General features: G+C 44.7%; 2 long non-coding RNA genes across 2 annotated transcripts; both read left to right on the top strand.

Annotated features, from left to right (window-relative positions):
- The first annotated feature begins 8,639 nt into the window (after positions 1-8,639).
- Positions 8,640-9,223, top strand: LOC121648166. Its single transcript, XR_006011922.1, has 3 exons — positions 8,640-8,677; positions 8,889-8,949; positions 9,073-9,223. It is a non-coding gene; the product is annotated as an uncharacterized LOC121648166 (long non-coding RNA).
- A 7,190-nt stretch (positions 9,224-16,413) lies between these two features.
- On the top strand, positions 16,414-16,869 carry LOC121648167. The gene is made up of 3 exons (XR_006011923.1): positions 16,414-16,451; positions 16,663-16,723; positions 16,847-16,869. It is a non-coding gene; the product is annotated as an uncharacterized LOC121648167 (long non-coding RNA).
- Positions 16,870-17,551: the final 682 nt, after the last annotated feature.

Genomic DNA, 17,551 nt, shown 5'->3' with positions numbered 1-17,551 from the left:
TTCTGCCATCAGTGTGTGAAAGTGTGTGTGAATAGAGGAATATGAAGTATATTGTAAAGCGCTTTGGGTAAAAGTGCTATTTAAATACAAACCATTTACCATTTAACATTTTAACACAAATTATTTTTATGGTAAACTGACATCTCAATTATTTGCTGACAAAATCACAGTCATGACACAGTTATGTTTCAAATTAACATTATATCATGATATGAATAATGGAGTCCTGTTGTGACTGTCTTTTGGTGAGTAGGAGAGAGAATAGCACTGGACTGGTGGCTTATAGTGGTGTATGAATGTCAGTTTATATAGAATGAGCATTGGTGTTTACTTAACCTGTGTGTGTGTGCATGCATGTGCGTGTGCTCTTGCGTGTGAGCATATGAGTGCAGTATATGAATTAGGGCGGCCTAGATGGTGTATGACTCCCAGTCTGACTTTTTGTCCTAGTCCAGCCCTGTGGTACACCGATTACAGCGATGCACACGTCAGAGCTTGGGCACCATATTTAATGAGTTTTCAGACCCCTCTAGCGACAAATCTGGCATCTTTTTCTGGTGTTATTGGAGACTTTTGGAGACTGATGTGAAAACACGCAACATTTACTCTTCTCAATGAACAGCACGTACCGCTGTAGGCCCCTACCCAATCTAAAAGCACTCAACAGCCTTGGTCCTCCCACAGCAGCAGACCCAGCTCCAGAGCAGGAAATGTTCACCACCCTGGTTTACTGTCAGACATTAATGTCTATTATTGAAGAATCTGTACGAAAACATTTAAAAAGTTAAAAGTACTGTAACATGTTGCAGACACTTAATCAGAGCACAGCCAGAGCTGCTAGTTAAAGTACTTAAAATGACACTTTAAGGTGATTTTACTTTTGGCCAGAGATATATATAATTTATTTGTTTTTTTACTATTTTAAATTGAAATTAAATTAAATGCATTTTTCAAGACATTCCTAGAGCTTAAATTTACAATATTAATGTCTGTGTCTATTATTTAATCCAGTTGGCCACTAAAATACATTTAAATTACACAATCTTTTTTTTTTTTTCTTTTAAGGGAAATATTGTTATAGGATTAAAAGATTTATTTGAATAATCAAGATTAATTAATTACAAAACCTCTAATTAATTAGATTTCTTTTAATTGCGTCTCACCCTTAGTTTAAAGATAAAACATTTAGAGGGCAGGATGATAACTTGTACCTTTTATATCTTTCTTACTTATGATGAGGTAATTCAGTTCAGGTGATTACCATACAGATGTGGAAACGTGCAGGTATGTACATAAAAAAAACTTCTAGCTCTTGACAAGTTTTCATAATGGGACATTTTCTGTTTCAGAAACCTGTGATGAAATAATTTTTGATTTTGTAGATCTATTGAGATTTTATAGTTGCAATGCACATGTGAATAAGTAAATATGTACATATGGTTATATAATATCAATATCAAATAATATTCATATTTATTCAGATGCATGACTATACTCTGTGGATTGATGCCATCCACAGAGTAACAACATGGTTTGTGGTGAAGATCCACCACAAAACAGTAAGGTGTGATAGAAAGTTGTGGAGGAGAGTTAATAGAGTGTGAAATTGGCTCTGTTGTTGAGATTTCTATATTGTAGAACCAGTGTCCATCTCACAACTGAACAGGAACAAATTCTGAAGGTTAGACAAGCCTTTGAGGCATTTCCACCATTACTGCGTGGGGTGGCTGACTCATGACAATATTATGTTACAACTTGGTCTCAGTGTAAAATATAAAATGCTCATTCTTTCTTATCTGGTCATTGCCTTCTCTTCAAATGATGTGGCCCTGCATAAATTTCATGGCTTTTTATTCCTATGAAAAGTTGTGCCTAACTTTTCATAGGATTTGCTAGAAAAAGGCAATGACATTACTTTTACTGGGAGCAGTGAGCTGTCATGGCAAATTCCGGCATCCGGGGAGCCGTTAGCGGTTAGGGGCCTTGCTGAGGGGACCACAGCGGTTTTACCTCAGTAGCCAGCCCGGGAACTTGAACCCAGGTCCCAGACCGAAGCCCACCTCTGTAACTACAAAGCTACCACTGTCCCCAACTTTCAACAACAATGGATCACACTTTGCTGTACAGACAGCTTGAAAATTTGGAACTTCAGATATGCTGTGATTATTATTATGATTAATCATGAGCCCGATTTTCTTAGCTACTTATGAATTGGACTAATTGCATCATATGATAGATTCATTTTAGCTGGATTATACTGGATTGAAATGAGCTGTGTCAGTAAAAGTGACTTTGTTGTGAAAAAGGGAAATACAACTAAAGCTGAATTAAACTGAACTGTCTCTGTGAACCAACTCTTAAAATTTACAATGTGTGTATTGAAACGCTTAGTTATACGTTTCCTTTGTCTGAAAATGTATTCAGGATTTGTGCTATTCCAAATGTCTGCTGTGAAAAAAGAACTCCCTCTGTTGGAAAAACTAATTTAACTAAGTTCATAAGTACTTCCTGGCATCATGCGCAGAGAACTAAGTTGAACTTGGTCCCTTCATGTCCTCCTCTGTCATTGCTCTAGTTTTAAATTCTTCTCCATATTTCTTCCTCTTGCTCTCTGCTTTGTAATAACTCAGTGCCCTTCTAAATGTATGAATCAAAGTTTTGAAATTAACATCTAGCCAGCTTGCCTGAAACAGTTTGTGAAGTAATTCATCTTCCAAGCTCATGATTGGGTTATGTAAGTAAATATGGTAGAAATCCATCGATGTCGACCTTATCAGTCGCCCTTGAGGTTACTGCTAATTGTTGGGACCGAGCAAGTGGCTGTCTGAGATCGGCTGACTGCAGGCGTCAATAAAAACACTTCCTGCTCCTATACTTCAGCAGCGTTGAAGGCTGCAGATTAATGCATATAAACTGAACCAAGGAAAATGATGGCTACACACAGTTCAGAGGTCAAAGGGAGAAGAAATTGTAATATATTAAACATCAGCCATCAGCAAATCGTTTCAAAGATGGGGCACTTTGTGTTTCTTTTCTTTTTTTTTTTTTTCTTTTCAGTGTACTTCGCTTTAGGATTGCAACTGTTATTAAATCAAGTGTAACAAAGCTGTATGATGGCAGATGTTGACCTTTAAAAGTGTTTCAGTGTCAAGTTTTTTTCTTCAGATTTTCACTACCATATCGACCAGAATAAAGGATGAGTTTTTTTAGTTTTTAGTTTTGATAGTTGTCTGACGTCGCTAAACAATCGCAACAGCAGAGGGCGCCAAACTGTTTAGGGCTTCTTGTAAAGCCATTGCCCTCACTGTGGCTGGGGTCATCTGTCAATCACAGCAGAGAAGGCATGACAGGAGATGAAAAATGGCGAGGCATGGTGATGTCCAGAGCTGAGTGGATCAAAAGTGGGGCAAGTTAACAGACAACTGAGGCAGTCATGATGCTAATTTTAAGATAATGGTGGTCAAAAAGGTGAGAAGTCTGTAATTGTGAAGTCAACTTGAAATTAAAGTAGTCGGGCCACCGTCATGTTTACATGTCTGGCAGATGGGACAAAGTTGCCCACATATGTGATTTTGAAATGCAGAACAGTGCCAAAAGAGGTGATGCTAAATGGAGAGTTAATTTATGGTAGACAAGTCTCAAAAGAATGAGAAACATGCTCATTATGAATGCCTTCCGCGGACCCCTGATTGATGCTTTTAAAAACCATAGACTGTATATAAAAGATGGACGGCGCCTCTGTGACGTCACCTGTAGGTTTCTGAAGAGCTGAATTTAAGCTAATTGGGTGGTTCCCACTGTCGCCATCTTGGCAGTGTCATGCATGTCGTCATTCCTGGATAATCCAAAAATGGGCGAAGAGGTGGAGCTGAGAGGGGGACTGTGAAGGTGGGGATGGATGATTGACACCCATCAAGCTCCGAGCTGCCTGTAGCTAAGAGCTAACCGGGCTAACCCTGAGCTAACGGTAGCTAACTAGCTAACGGAGGTAGGTGGGCTAAAGCTAAGGCGCACTGTTAGCTGGCTAAAAACCGTGGTTGTGCTGCACTCTCCTTTCTTGCCGCGAATTTGGATACATGTCAATAAAAAAGGACACGCCACTAAGTATGCTGAATTTCAAGATTAAATAACATCCAAACGGATGAGTTAGAAAAAAAATTCACCCCCCCTGCCAGTTGTCATGAAGGTAAACTTGACCTATTAATCCTAAAATGGATTTTTGTACCAGGCTTTTAAACATGTTTATTTCTGTTGTGAAGTTGGTCTTTTTAACATGGGAGTCTATGGGGATTGACTCTGTTTTGGAGCCAGCTCCTAGTGGATGAGGGGTGAACTGCAATTTTTTGCACTTTGCATAGACTTCACATTTTACAGGCCGAGGTTGCCACTTGGTCTAAACTCATGTGAGGAAGATGAACAATGACTTAGTCATCATACCAGGAGGGATGACAAGCCAGCTTTGGGTGTTATATGTTGTTAACAAGCCTTTCAAAGATCATCTGCGCAAGAGGTACACTGAGTGGTTCCTGTCCAGTGATCATGCACTCACACTGTCTGAAAACTTCAAAAGCCAGCTGTTCGTTGGCTTTGTGAATGAATCTTCAAGGCATGGGATGAACTAACACCAGAGAGCATCGTCAGTGGATTTAAAAAATGCTGCATATGAAATGTATTGGACTGTAGTGAGGGTGATGCTCTATGGGAGGATGCAGGACCGCAGCATGAGAGTGGGAGTGACAATAGGCCAGTGATGTCGGTGAGTAAAAGCCTCATGCAGACTTTTGATGAGACATCTCATGAGCAAAATTCTGACAGTTTGCATTCTAGTTGCAGCATTGAAAGGCTTTAAAGAAAAATTTTACACTAGAATGGTGCCTACTTGTAGCTGCTGTTCAGTATCATTTAATTGCACAAATATTTTAATACAATTTTTTGTTTTTTTCTTTGTCAAACTGCTTAACAAATTGATCTCACTGTTATGGTTAATGAATTACTTGTATTTAAATTCTAAACTGCGAGTGGCTTATTTACATTTAGGTTTTGCATATGCAATACCGGTTATAGTGATTGCATTTATAGCCAAACAATTTCCTTTTCTTTAAAAAAAAAAGTAAATTCTGTTTATTCTGAAGATCAGTATTGGAAAGAAGGGGGTCGTCTTATAATGATGGTATCTTATTTATTATGTATTTATTTTGTATATACACACACACACATATATATATGTATATAACTTACTATAAATACATAACATAACTATATACCTTACTATACTTACTATCTTACTATCACAGATGTGAGGGAGACACATTTACTATTAAACCATGAGTAAGATATCTGCTTTCTTTCATCCCAGTTATCTGTTCCTCCATATCTCTCTCTTTATTTTCTCCCTTCGATGTGTTCAGTAAATCCTGATCTCTGTTCTGCAGTCTTCTTTTTTTTTATATATATAATTTTTAGCAGTTGGCAAACTATATTAAAAACAAAATCAGTCACCAGTCTTCCTGGTGCTGAGACTGCAGATACGGGAGTTTTACACATGTGTATTACACAGACGTTTATATATAAAATTGCTACCACATCAATGGTAAATTTCCACCACAAGGCTTTTTAGTTTCAAGACATTTTATTCACTTTGATGGCATAAAATATTGAAAAATAATCCTGAAAATGATGATAAATACCAATAATAATAAAGAAATAAGATATCACAAAGGTGAAAGATTTGCAAATATTTCCAACTGCTAGTCATGTCCCCCTAACTTGGAGGATTTATCTAACTGTAAAATATGTGAATAATATCCTTGATTTAAAGCATAATGTGTTATGGTTGATGGAAGTTTATATTTTCCCATTACAAACTGTTATATTTAAAAACACACTTTATATTCATAAGACTCCCCACCATAGCAGACAACAACCCCCCCAGCCCAAACTACCACTGCAGAGGGGGAACTAATGGTTTGTTCAATCACTCATGCAGGCCGTCTGCCATGTTATGACAACCTATTAAGCACTAAATGAAATGCACTGTTTGCCCCTGAGGATGGAGAACATAATGCTGAATGTTCAGCATTTCCATTTTGCAAAGCTGTTTGTTCACCTTTTCTTCCTGCCGTCAGAGTGCCAAAGGGGGCTGCTGCCACCACTGCTGCCATTTCCAACAGAGATAAATAGGCCGTCAGTGGTTGTAGACAGCATGACATGAGCCACCGGTACACTGCCATGTCGACACGTGAAGGGCAGTCTGATTGGCTATAAAAAAAAAAAGAGAAATACCACCAAGTCTTGAGTGTTAGCTATTGTTGACGTCATGCCGAGGCTTTCAGTGTCTGTCATTTTTAATGTGACCACAGTACAGACTCCTGAATGAGTGCGGCACTGTTGAGAATATTAATATTTCTACATCCTGAAGAGTTTGACAGTGTATGAGCTCTGGTTCTTACTTATCTCGGTGTAACATCTGGTCACAAGTTCATTCAGTAACTTCTTTGGCCCCCATAGAGCCATAATCCAAATTGAATGAATCTTTATCACCGCACTATGTCTACAAGTCTCCTCATAATTAAAGGTTAGACTATGTCTGTTTGTCACTTCAGTGTCTGTCCTCAGCAGATATCCCTTTGCTCTGTCTTATTAATCACAGATTACTGACCTTTCTCACATGTGAGTGATGCTCTTTGTCCCCGGAGAAAGGAGGGAGTCTTGTCAGTGTACATAGACAGAGTGCTGGTCAATGTCCACTGTGACCTCCGCCTCCCCTCTCCACGTCTGTTCCACACCTTACCTTAGCACCAACATCCATCACCTCTGGATGCAGGTCGACATCAATCAGCAGCACAGCATGGACATCATACTGACAAGGCGGCCACACCACCTGAGTACTGATGGAAGCGAGCGGGTTTGCTTTACAGATTCTGCTGCAATTTTACCTTCAAACCAGACACCAAAAGTTGGTAAAAGTTTAGAAAAACAATTGGAGAAAAATGAAAGAAAAGGCCAGACACCCGGAAACCTGGGTTGCTTTAGGGAGTAAAGTCTGATACTTCCAAGGCAAACAGCTATTTCTGAGAAATTGACATGAATCAACAACCGATTGATATTCTTTCTTTCAACTACACCCTTCAAATCCTCCAGAGCATTTCTTTGGCTGTAGGACACGACGACTCAGCCATTCACAACACCAGCTCAATTCTCTGTTTTGGTAGAACATTTTTTAAACGTGTTAGCAGACTGGACCCACAGAAGCTCAGACAACTTTGCTGGGTGGGGATATGAATTTATTGAGCAGGAGTTGAGGACAGCACCAGCAGGGTCAAATGTCTGAAGTCTCTGTGTTTTCACTGGTTCATATGTGTGTGTGTGATGTACCACAAGCTTGTTGAGAGTTCTCCAGAAAAATTGACAGGACAGACCAGCAAAGGTACTACCAGTAGCTAAATTTACAACTATACTACCACCACCACATTTCGCATGAAGTTTTCTTTTACCTTCTAGTTTGTCTATGTAATCTTTCTCAAACAGCTGATTACAGTGAATGTTCTTTCTGGAGAGCCGTGGCTTTCTTCTTTTCCAAATTTCCATGCACACCAATACTGTTTTGGGTTTTTTTGATATTAAACTTAGGAAGGTTATATGAGCGAGTCTTTTTTGATAACTTGGGGTGTTCTTTTTAAACTGATTTTAATATTACCCACTTGTACACCATCTGTTTGGCAGTGAATTATGGAATTAGAAACCTGTTAGAGATGTTTGTTTTCCAAATGTTTCCAGACAAATAAGCAACTCATTTTTCTTCTGAGGTCTCCTCTCCCATACCATGTAACATACACGACTCACAAAATGTTAAGGGTTTTCAACTTTGGGTGGAATATACAGAAAATATAAAAAGTTAATGCTACCCTGATATTATATCATTTTTTAGTAAAATCACATAATGGTAATTCCTTCATTTCAGACAATTTATTGAACCAAAAACTAACAATGGTGGGTGTACCACAACATAAACATGCCAACATCTCAATAATTTGTCATTTGTAAGGTGTTGCTTTTGGTCTGATGATGTCTAAATGTGAACAGTATGATGAAGAGAATATTTTAAATACAAGCTGTATATCTGAATCAGAACATTTAGTAGTCGATTCATGGTTCAGACACTTCTTACCAAAAGTTTTTACTATGCTTATGTCAATAACTTAAAACAGATGATTTTTTTCTAATATTCTACAAGATTGAGGCCAAATGTAATAAATAAATAGATAAAGATACGTACCTTGATGTAGTTTCTCTCCCTGCAGTCTGCTCAAACTTCCCCCCAGTTCTGTTCTTCTCACCGTTGTCTGTCTCTGGGGGGAAAACGTACCGCAGGCCCTAGAAACCCGGAGCACTTCCATTGTGTTAGTGAATTTGCAGCGTTTTCTTCTTGTGGTTGTTTTCATTTATGCAGTGCTTGTCAGTATTTGCAGCGTGTTTCAACATTTTATTTTTGCGGTTGTTTTCATTTATGTAGCGCGTTTGTAACAGGGTAAATAGTGTTATTCCACTTGCCACTGTTATTATTATCATTGTATTGTACTGTGGTGGTTTGCTCTTGGGCGTGTCCGCCTTGGTGCTGGCGTATTTACGTCATCAGCTGCGTCTGATGTTTGCCAGTATTGAGACGGATACGGTCGAGGTAAGTCGGGTCTTTTAGCGGTCCGTTTGTGGGAGTACTTCTAAGGTTATGGAAGTTTATAATGAACATTTGTGTATAGAGCACATTGTATAGCTGCTCCTGAAGTAGGCTAATACTGTTTAACTATTGAGCAGCGGCAGTTGCTAGCTTAAAGTGCCGCTTCTGAACGTGCTAACTGTTCCAGCATTAAGTCGCTCCCATTTCTCGACAGTGTGTGAATGACCCGGCTGCAGGCTAACCGCTCCTGATCAGCACTCTTGTATTTTGTACAGGTAATTGTGTGATTTGTTCACTGTATGTGATGTTTGCCAGTATTGAGACGGATACGGTCGAGTGTGTGAATGACCCGGCTGCAGGCTAACCGCTCCTGATCAGCACTCTTGTATTTTGTACAGAATAAATGGTCAATGCAGAAGGGGGCAAGTCTCTGTCTCAGTACCTTCAACAAACAAAAAAAACACAACGCAGAGTAAGACTACAAGAAAAGACTAACCCTGTCAGAACCAGGTCTGACACGGTTACACTGGTGCCGTGACCCGTTCGGCTTCTTCCTTCGTCGGGACGGGGGCCCGCCTATCACCTGGTACGGTTGCTGTGCAGCGAACCTGTTCGCGCCGAAAGAGAGGTGCAGCGGCTGGATCAGAGACAACTCGGCGCGCATGATCACGTGGTTTCTTCAGGACACTTCGGCTCATCGTCCTCTCTCGCCATTGGCTGTGATGACACCTCGGATCATCGCTCTCTCTCGCCATTGGCTGTGGTAACAGACTGCAACCCGTGGGGTGCTGCAGCTGCCATTCTGTGTGTGGCTGTGGAAGTCGGGTCTGTAAAACCAGCGGGCCCTAGATATATATATATATATATATATTTTTTTTTTTTTTTCTTTCTGCGGAGGCGTGTCCTTATAGTGATTGTCTGGTTTAGCAGACTGGGTTATTAAAGAGTTTTTTTTATTATTTTTTTGTTTTTTTTTATGAGCAAAGAGCTTGTCTGATTTGGGTATAATTACTGGACTTGGACAGAAAACAAAAGGAATTTTTTTTTTCTTTTCTTTCAAAAATATAAAAAAAAAAAAAAATTTTTAAAAGTTTTGTGAAAAAAAAAAAAAAAAATTTTTTTTTTTTTGCTTATTTGGAGTATTGGGAGAGCGAGTGTGATTCGTGCATGATGGACAATGACTTGGTGTTTGGTAGAGGGCGGGGTTCACTGATGTCCACCCCCCTTCCGTGGGTTGGCAGGGGCAGAGCTACGTTCATGCTCTCTCCCGGTGTATCACCTCCAGGTCCCAGTGTTAGGAATCTGGTGGGGGATGTTGGCAGCTCTGGGGACACAGACCATGATGCGCTGCGTGCGCAGGTTACACAAGGTGGGGAGGCATCGGGCCATTACCTGGCTGGTGTGGCTGCACAGATCGGCCTCTCTATAGGTGAGTCAATTGCTTCGTGTCTGGAGTCTCGTTTGGGCTCCGGGCTGGGATCTAGCTCTGTGGGCCCCAGTGGTAACACTATTACGGATCCATCCTTGTTAAATGTGATGATAAGGTCAGAGGCCAAGGAACCCATTGGGTTTAGAGGGGACGGGCGTGATGGACATACCGTTCAAGAGTGGGAGGAAATGATGATGGCGTACATGAAGAAAAGGGGGGTCCCAGTTGCTGATCAGTCTGAAGAGGTGCTGAGTAAGCTCAGCGGGAGGGCTCGGGAGGTTGTGAAAGTGGGCATTCGTAGTAAGCCACGGTTATCCCTTTCTGGGGGCCCAGATCCCATTTTCGAGATTTTAAAGCAGCACTTCAGTGACACTATTTCTTCAGGGATGCCTCTGGCTGACTTTTACGCCACATTACCCAAGGAAAGGGAAGACCCCTTCGATTACTGGCTGCGGCTGAACGGAGCAATGGACACGACAGAGGACTGTCTTAAGAGGCAGGGTAAATTATTTGAGGACTTGCCCCGTGATTTAACAGCCATGTTTATTAAAAACTGCCCCGACCCAGAGCTGTCGTTGATCTTCAAGTGTAAACCCCTGGCTCAGTGGTCTGTTGCAGAGGTACATGAGAGGCTCGTGGAGCACTGTGGTGGCAATACACGGACGCCTCCGGTTAGGTTGCCTGCTTCAGTGCCCGTGCAGCAGCAGGAAGTGAGGTCATGCGAGCAGCGTTCACCATCAACGGGAGCTTCAGCGCAGCCTTCTGAAGTCCGCTGTTCTGACGGCTCTGGGGACCTGCTTGAGCGTCTCATTAGCATGCTGGAGTGGATGTTGGTTCAGCAGCCGAAGGACAGTGAGATACTGGGGAGGGGAGGGAATCGTGGTCTCCCAAATCGGGTACTGAGAAGCAGAACCGCTGCTCCTTGTGCTATCTGTGGTGAAGGGGAGCACACAACTTACTACCATTGTAGAGCGAATCGGTTGTGTTTCAGTTGCTACTCACCTGCTCATGCACGAGCAGCTTGTCCCGGAGCTTTAGCCACCGGACGGGAAGGTGGGAACCCATTGGCTCAGGTGATGGGAAACTAACTGGCCTACATTCAGAGGGGGAAAATGTTGGGCCAACGAAAGAGCCCCCAGTGTGTGTTGAGAATGATGGAGATTTGGAAGCAGTCTATCAGACTGTGTGCGAGGAGAGAGATTTGGGGCGCAGACCAGTCCTCCAAAACACGCAGAGGTTGAAAGCGCACGACAGTCTGTTTTATGAGACTGTGATGTTGGGTGGTAAATTACCCACAAGAGCGATGATAGATACGGGCTCAATGGTCTGTACATTAAGCGCTAAAGTGATTCCAAGACTGTATGAATGTGATGTCCTTAAGGGAAACGTTTTGGACCCCACTGATGTAGTCTTAGTGGGTTGTGGTGGATCCAAAACGGTTCCCACTGGTATGTGTGAACTAGAAGTGGAGGTTTACGGCTGCAGGATGATAGTCCCGACTCTGGTTGTTGATGGCCAGAGCGATGATATCATTCTGGGCAGTAACATGTTGCGTTACCTGCTTCAGCAGTTAAGATCCAAGCAGGGTGGGCAGATCGGTGGTTCCTCCACACCCGCGGATGGGAGCGGCTCTGAGAAGAGGCTCCTCAGTATGTTGGCTGGAGTGGAGGAGTGCACTGAGAATCTGCCTGACAAAATGGGTACTGTGAAAACCAAAAGAGCGATCGTGCTGGAGCCGCTAACCGAGCACCTGGTGTGGGGGCATCTGCAAGGGAGTGGCATGCAAGCTGGCAGTGCTGTCATGATGGAACCAACCGGTGCTGGGGCGGTCCCCAGATCAGTGATGGTAGGCAGGACGGTCGCGGTCCTGAGGGAAGATGGGTGGCTGCCAGTGAAGGTGGTTAACCCGTTTAACAAGTGCGTCACCTTAAAGAAAAACACCAGACTGGCTGATGTGTTCTTGTGCGTAGCGTTAGAGGGGTTGGGCGCACCAGAATCGTCTGAGGGCTCTGGTACTGCGATCGGTCAGCACAGACAGGTGTCGGGTGGGAGCTCAGGTGCGGGTGTAGATGATCATAGCCTGGTCACGGAGGTCTCCAGTCTTCCCGATCACCATCTCTCCGGGGAGTGGAAAGATTACTCGGACCCGTTGCATGCATCTTTGCACGCTCTGGGGTTGCCCGATATTGACATTGACTCATGTGAAGTGTCGCAAGCTGGAAAAGAGAGGCTAGTTGGTCTCATCACGGAGTTCCAGTCAATTTTCTCCAGAGATAAGCTGGACTGTGGGAAGGCAACTGGTTGTCTTCACCGGATTCGGATGGTTGATGAAAGGCCGTTTCGCCTTCCATGCAGGCGCGTCCCTCCGACACAGTACGAGAAGCTTCGACAGGTGTTGGATGAGATGGAGGAAAAAGAGATCATCCGGAAGTCTAGTAGTGAGTTTGCATCTCCGCTAGTGTTGGTATGGAAGAAGTCAGGAGATTTGAGGATCTGCAATGACTTTCGTTGGCTTAATGCCAGGACGGTGAAAGACGCGCACCCCCTGCCACATCCTGCGGATGCCTTGGCGGCGCTGGGCGGCAATGCATTTTTTTCAACAATGGACCTCACATCTGGGTACTACAACGTTGAGGTGCACGAGGACGATCGGAAGTTCACCGCGTTCACATCTCCATTTGGGCTGTACGAGTATAATCGAATGCCCCAAGGGCTGTGTAACAGTCCAGCGACGTTTATGAGGATGATGATGAGTGTGTTTGGGGATCAGAACTTCCTTAGTCTCCTGTGCTACCTAGATGATGTGTTGGTGTTTGCCCCCACCGAAGCCCTGGCTTTGAAGAGGTTGGAAATAGTCTTCAAGCGCCTTAGCGCTAACAACTTGAAGCTGGCTCCGAAGAAGTGTCATTTTCTGAGGAGGTCGGTGAAGTTTTTGGGCCATATTGTGACCGCTGATGGCATTAGCTCGGACCCGGAGAAGGTCGCTGCTATCGCGTCACTGACGGAAGCGGATTTGATGGAAGACCGGTCGGACGTTCCGTCTCCACGAAAGATCCGGTCGTTCCTAGGGATGGTAGTGTTCTACCAACAGTTTATTGAGGGGTGTTCGTCCCTGGCTAAGCCACTGTTTGGGTTGGCGTCAGGCGTCAAGGGTCCCCGGGGAAAAGGGAGGAAGAGGAGCCTTAGCAAGAGGAGAGTGCTCCAAGCAGGTGACTGGACTGAAGAGTGCAGCCGGTCCTTTAGTCGGCTGAAGCAGGCTTTGCTGGACCAAGTCCTTCTGGCGCATCCAGACTTTGAGAAGCCCTTTTTGTTAGCTGTGGATGCGTCGATGAATGGTCTCGGGGCTGTGCTGTCGCAGGTTCCAGCAGATGGGTCAGTAGCCAGACCCATTGCGTTTGCGAGCAAGTCCCTCAGTCACGCACAATCCAGGTACCCGGCGCACAGGCTGGAGTTTTTTGCGCTAAAGTGGGCTGTGTGTGATAAATTCCACCATTGGCTGAGAGGTCATGAATTTACAGTCTGGACGGATAACAACCCTCTGACTTATATCCTGTCCAAGCCGCGCTTGGATGCTTGTGAGCAGAGGTGGATCGCAAAGTTGGCGCCCTTCCAGTTTGGCATTAGGTACATACCTGGTCCCCAGAACATTGTGGCCGATGCTTTGAGCCAGGAGCCGTTCGTCCGGAACGCTGTGTCTCATCGGTTGACCAGAGTTGGGTATGGGGATCTCCTGACAGACGCAGCAGCTGTGTGTGCGTATGGTGTGCGGGAGGCGTTCCTCTGCTCTGCTCATCCCAGGGACAAGGCTGCGGACGGGTGCAGGCCTGTGGCCCAAGAGGGTTCCGTCAGTCCAGTGACTGGGACTATGGCGGCAGATGAAGTTTCAGCAGTTCTTCAGGCGCACGTCCCAGCCGAAATTAGGATGTGTCATCAGGCTCTTCTCCTGCCACACTTCCCGCAGGCGGTGCAGCCCCCAGACTATTCTGGTCTTAAAGTCATCTCTCATGAGGACCTGCAGGACAAACAATGTTCTGATGCGGTCCTGTGTAGGGTGCGCTTCTACGTGGAACGGGGTAGGAGACCGTCACGGAGAGAGCGAGTTAAAGAGCTGCCGGAGGTCAATGGGCTCCTGAGAGCCTGGGGCAAGTTGACAATCAGGGACGGTATTTTGTACCGTGTGGCAAAGAACGTGCTGACAAAGAACAAAACCTACCTGTATGTGGTCCCTTCATCGTTGAGGCTCAGAGTTCTGAGAGGGGTTCATGATGAGGCAGGACACCAGGGTCAACAGCGGACGCTGTACCTGGTGAGACAGAGGTTTTATTGGTTGGGGTTGTACAAGGATGTGGTGGAGTATGTGCAACGCTGCAGACGGTGTGTGGTGGCGAAGTCGCCAGACCCGGAGGCGAGAGCTCCGCTGGAGAACATCAGGACGTCTGAACCCATGGAACTGGTGTGTGTGGACTTCTGGTCGGCCGAAGACTCTTCCAATAAGTCTTTGGATGTCTTGGTAGTGACCGATCATTTTACCAAGATGGCCCATGCATTCTTATGTCCAAACCAGTCAGCGAAAGCAGTGGCACACCAACTTTGGCACAACTACTTCTCGATTTATGGCTTTCCCAAGAGAGTTCATTCGGACCAGGGGGCCAATTTTGAGAGTGCCTTAATCGCTGAGCTGTTGGATGTTGCTGGGGTTCAGAAGTCGCACACCACGGCTTATCATCCCATGGGGAATGGCTCCTGTGAGAGAATGAACAGGACGCTGGGAAACATGATCCGTGCTCTACCACCAAAGGCTAAGCAGAAGTGGCCCACAGCGCTGAAATCTCTCACTTTTGCTTACAACTGTACGGTTCATGAGACGACTGGCTACCCGCCGTTTTTGCTTATGTTTGGGCGTGTCCCACGGTTGCCTGTGGACCTGGTCTTTGGCTCTACCTTGGACGTCCCAGAGGTCTCTGATTATGACCGGTACGTTCAGTCGTTGCGGACAGAGCTTAAGGAGGCCATTGACGTGGTGCAGGCGACGGCATTGAAGCAGTTGCAGCGCCATGCTGAGCTGTACAATAGGAAAGTAAGAGGGGCACCTGTAGAGGTGGGAGATAGAGTGTTGCTGGCGAACAAGGGGGAGCGTGGGAAGAGGAAGCTGGCTGACCGTTGGGAAAACGTGGTTTATGTGGTTACGGGGATACGTGAAGAGAGTCATACCTTCAAGATCCAAAACCCGTCCACGGGTCAGGAAAAGGTGGTTCACCGCAACCTGATTATGCCAGTGAATTTCCTTCCAGTGTGTGAGCTGGCTTCTGAGGGCGAAGTGGAGGGTTCGTCCTTCTCTGATTCGGGTGATCTTGAGGTGGAAGGAGCATCAGTAGGCGTGTCAGAGGACTCTTTGGATTATAGGACCAGAGTGTGGGTGTCCAGTTTACCGTCAGTGTCTTCTGGGGGTACTGTTATGGAAGGGTTGGCTCTGGAAGCTGACGAGGATACGGGTGTTCCGAGTAGTGATGGGGTGTCTCTGTTGGCCCCTCCTTCTACATGGGATCATGTGGAGACTGTCGTGGAGTCTGACCCGGTGCATGTATCTGTTCCTGTGGAAGGGGATCAGTCAGGCGAGCCTGGCATGCAGCATGTGGACTCTTCACAGATGGAAATGTCCACGGCTGTGGAGGGTGCGTCTGTTCAGGACGTCAGGAGCCGTGTAATGTCGCGGGCTGGACGGCTGTTCAAGCCCGTGAATCGGCTGATAGAAATGATGCACCAAAGGTGCGAGGTGGCATCTTAGTTTTTTTTCTTTTCTTTTCGGCTGCCATATTTGATTGTGGTGTTGCCGATATGCACTGGATGCTTTGTGCTGTTTTCTGTTTTGTTTATTTGCGTCTGGTCGGTGTGGCTACACGGACTTACTGTGTTGGATATGGTGTATAAAATGTGTGACAGGCATGTTTTAGCTCTATGAGTGGGATGAGGCTTGGCCAGCCTTCTTCTTCATTCTGATTCCTTTGGGGTAGTTTTTGACTGAGTTCTTTTTGTGTGTCCAACGGGGTGGTTCTCTATGTAGTATGTGACAGTAAGCAAATGTTTTGTAATATGACTACGGATGTTGTTGCCTGTACTTGTTATGTTAAGGAATGCTGATCAATTTTTTTTTTTTTTTTTGGTGTGCAAGTGGAATTTAGCGGGGGGGAATGTAACAGGGTAAATAGTGTTATTCCACTTGCCACTGTTATTATTATCATTGTATTGTACTGTGGTGGTTTGCTCTTGGGCGTGTCCGCCTTGGTGCTGGCGTATTTACGTCATCAGCTGCGTCTGATGTTTGCCAGTATTGAGACGGATACGGTCGAGGTAAGTCGGGTCTTTTAGCGGTCCGTTTGTGGGAGTACTTCTAAGGTTATGGAAGTTTATAATGAACATTTGTGTATAGAGCACATTGTATAGCTGCTCCTGAAGTAGGCTAATACTGTTTAACTATTGAGCAGCGGCAGTTGCTAGCTTAAAGTGCCGCTTCTGAACGTGCTAACTGTTCCAGCATTAAGTCGCTCCCATTTCTCGACAGTGTGTGAATGACCCGGCTGCAGGCTAACCGCTCCTGATCAGCACTCTTGTATTTTGTACAGGTAATTGTGTGATTTGTTCACTGTATGTGATGTTTGCCAGTATTGAGACGGATACGGTCGAGTGTGTGAATGACCCGGCTGCAGGCTAACCGCTCCTGATCAGCACTCTTGTATTTTGTACAGAATAAATGGTCAATGCAGAAGGGGGCAAGTCTCTGTCTCAGTACCTTCAACAAACAAAAAAAACACAACGCAGAGTAAGACTACAAGAAAAGACTAACCCTGTCAGAACCAGGTCTGACACGGTTACACGTTTCTGTATTTGCTCCTGTCGGCCACCGTATATTTCATATACAACAGATGTGTTGTGGAGATCAAACTTCAGAGAGGACGCAGCTCTTCGAGTAACAGTCTATCAGCACACATGCTTTTAGGGGCCAAAGATATGTTACTGTATGTTCAGACCCAGCGCTTTGAGCGGGTACCAGTGGGCGCCCATTCACGCCCATTCACAAATCAGGCCCTCCCATCCAGGAACTACGATTATCTTTATACTGGTGTTAAATGAACAGTTAGAATCAGTTCCTGTGTGGGGTTTTCAGTGCTGAGAAAACATACCTCTGAACACAACATATTTGCAAGTTTTTTTTGTTTTGTGTGTGTGTGTGTGTGTGTGTGTGTGTGTATCAACCAATTGGTGATGTTTGAATGAGTCCAGCGATTTGATGAGACCTAGCAGGGCAGCAACTACTAAAGCAGAAGTCACTAACAAGCGGTCTGCAGTCTGGATCCGGACCCAGAACCTGTCCCATACGGACCCTGATCTAGAATATAAAATCTAACAGGATGTTTTTATTTTAACTAGTGCAACTTTTGCAGTCTTCACGG

The sequence above is a fragment of the Melanotaenia boesemani genome, chromosome 10, assembly GCF_017639745.1.
Source record: "Melanotaenia boesemani isolate fMelBoe1 chromosome 10, fMelBoe1.pri, whole genome shotgun sequence".
Classification (NCBI taxonomy): Eukaryota; Metazoa; Chordata; class Actinopteri; order Atheriniformes; family Melanotaeniidae; genus Melanotaenia; species Melanotaenia boesemani.
This window is presented reverse-complemented; position numbering and strand designations above follow the sequence as displayed.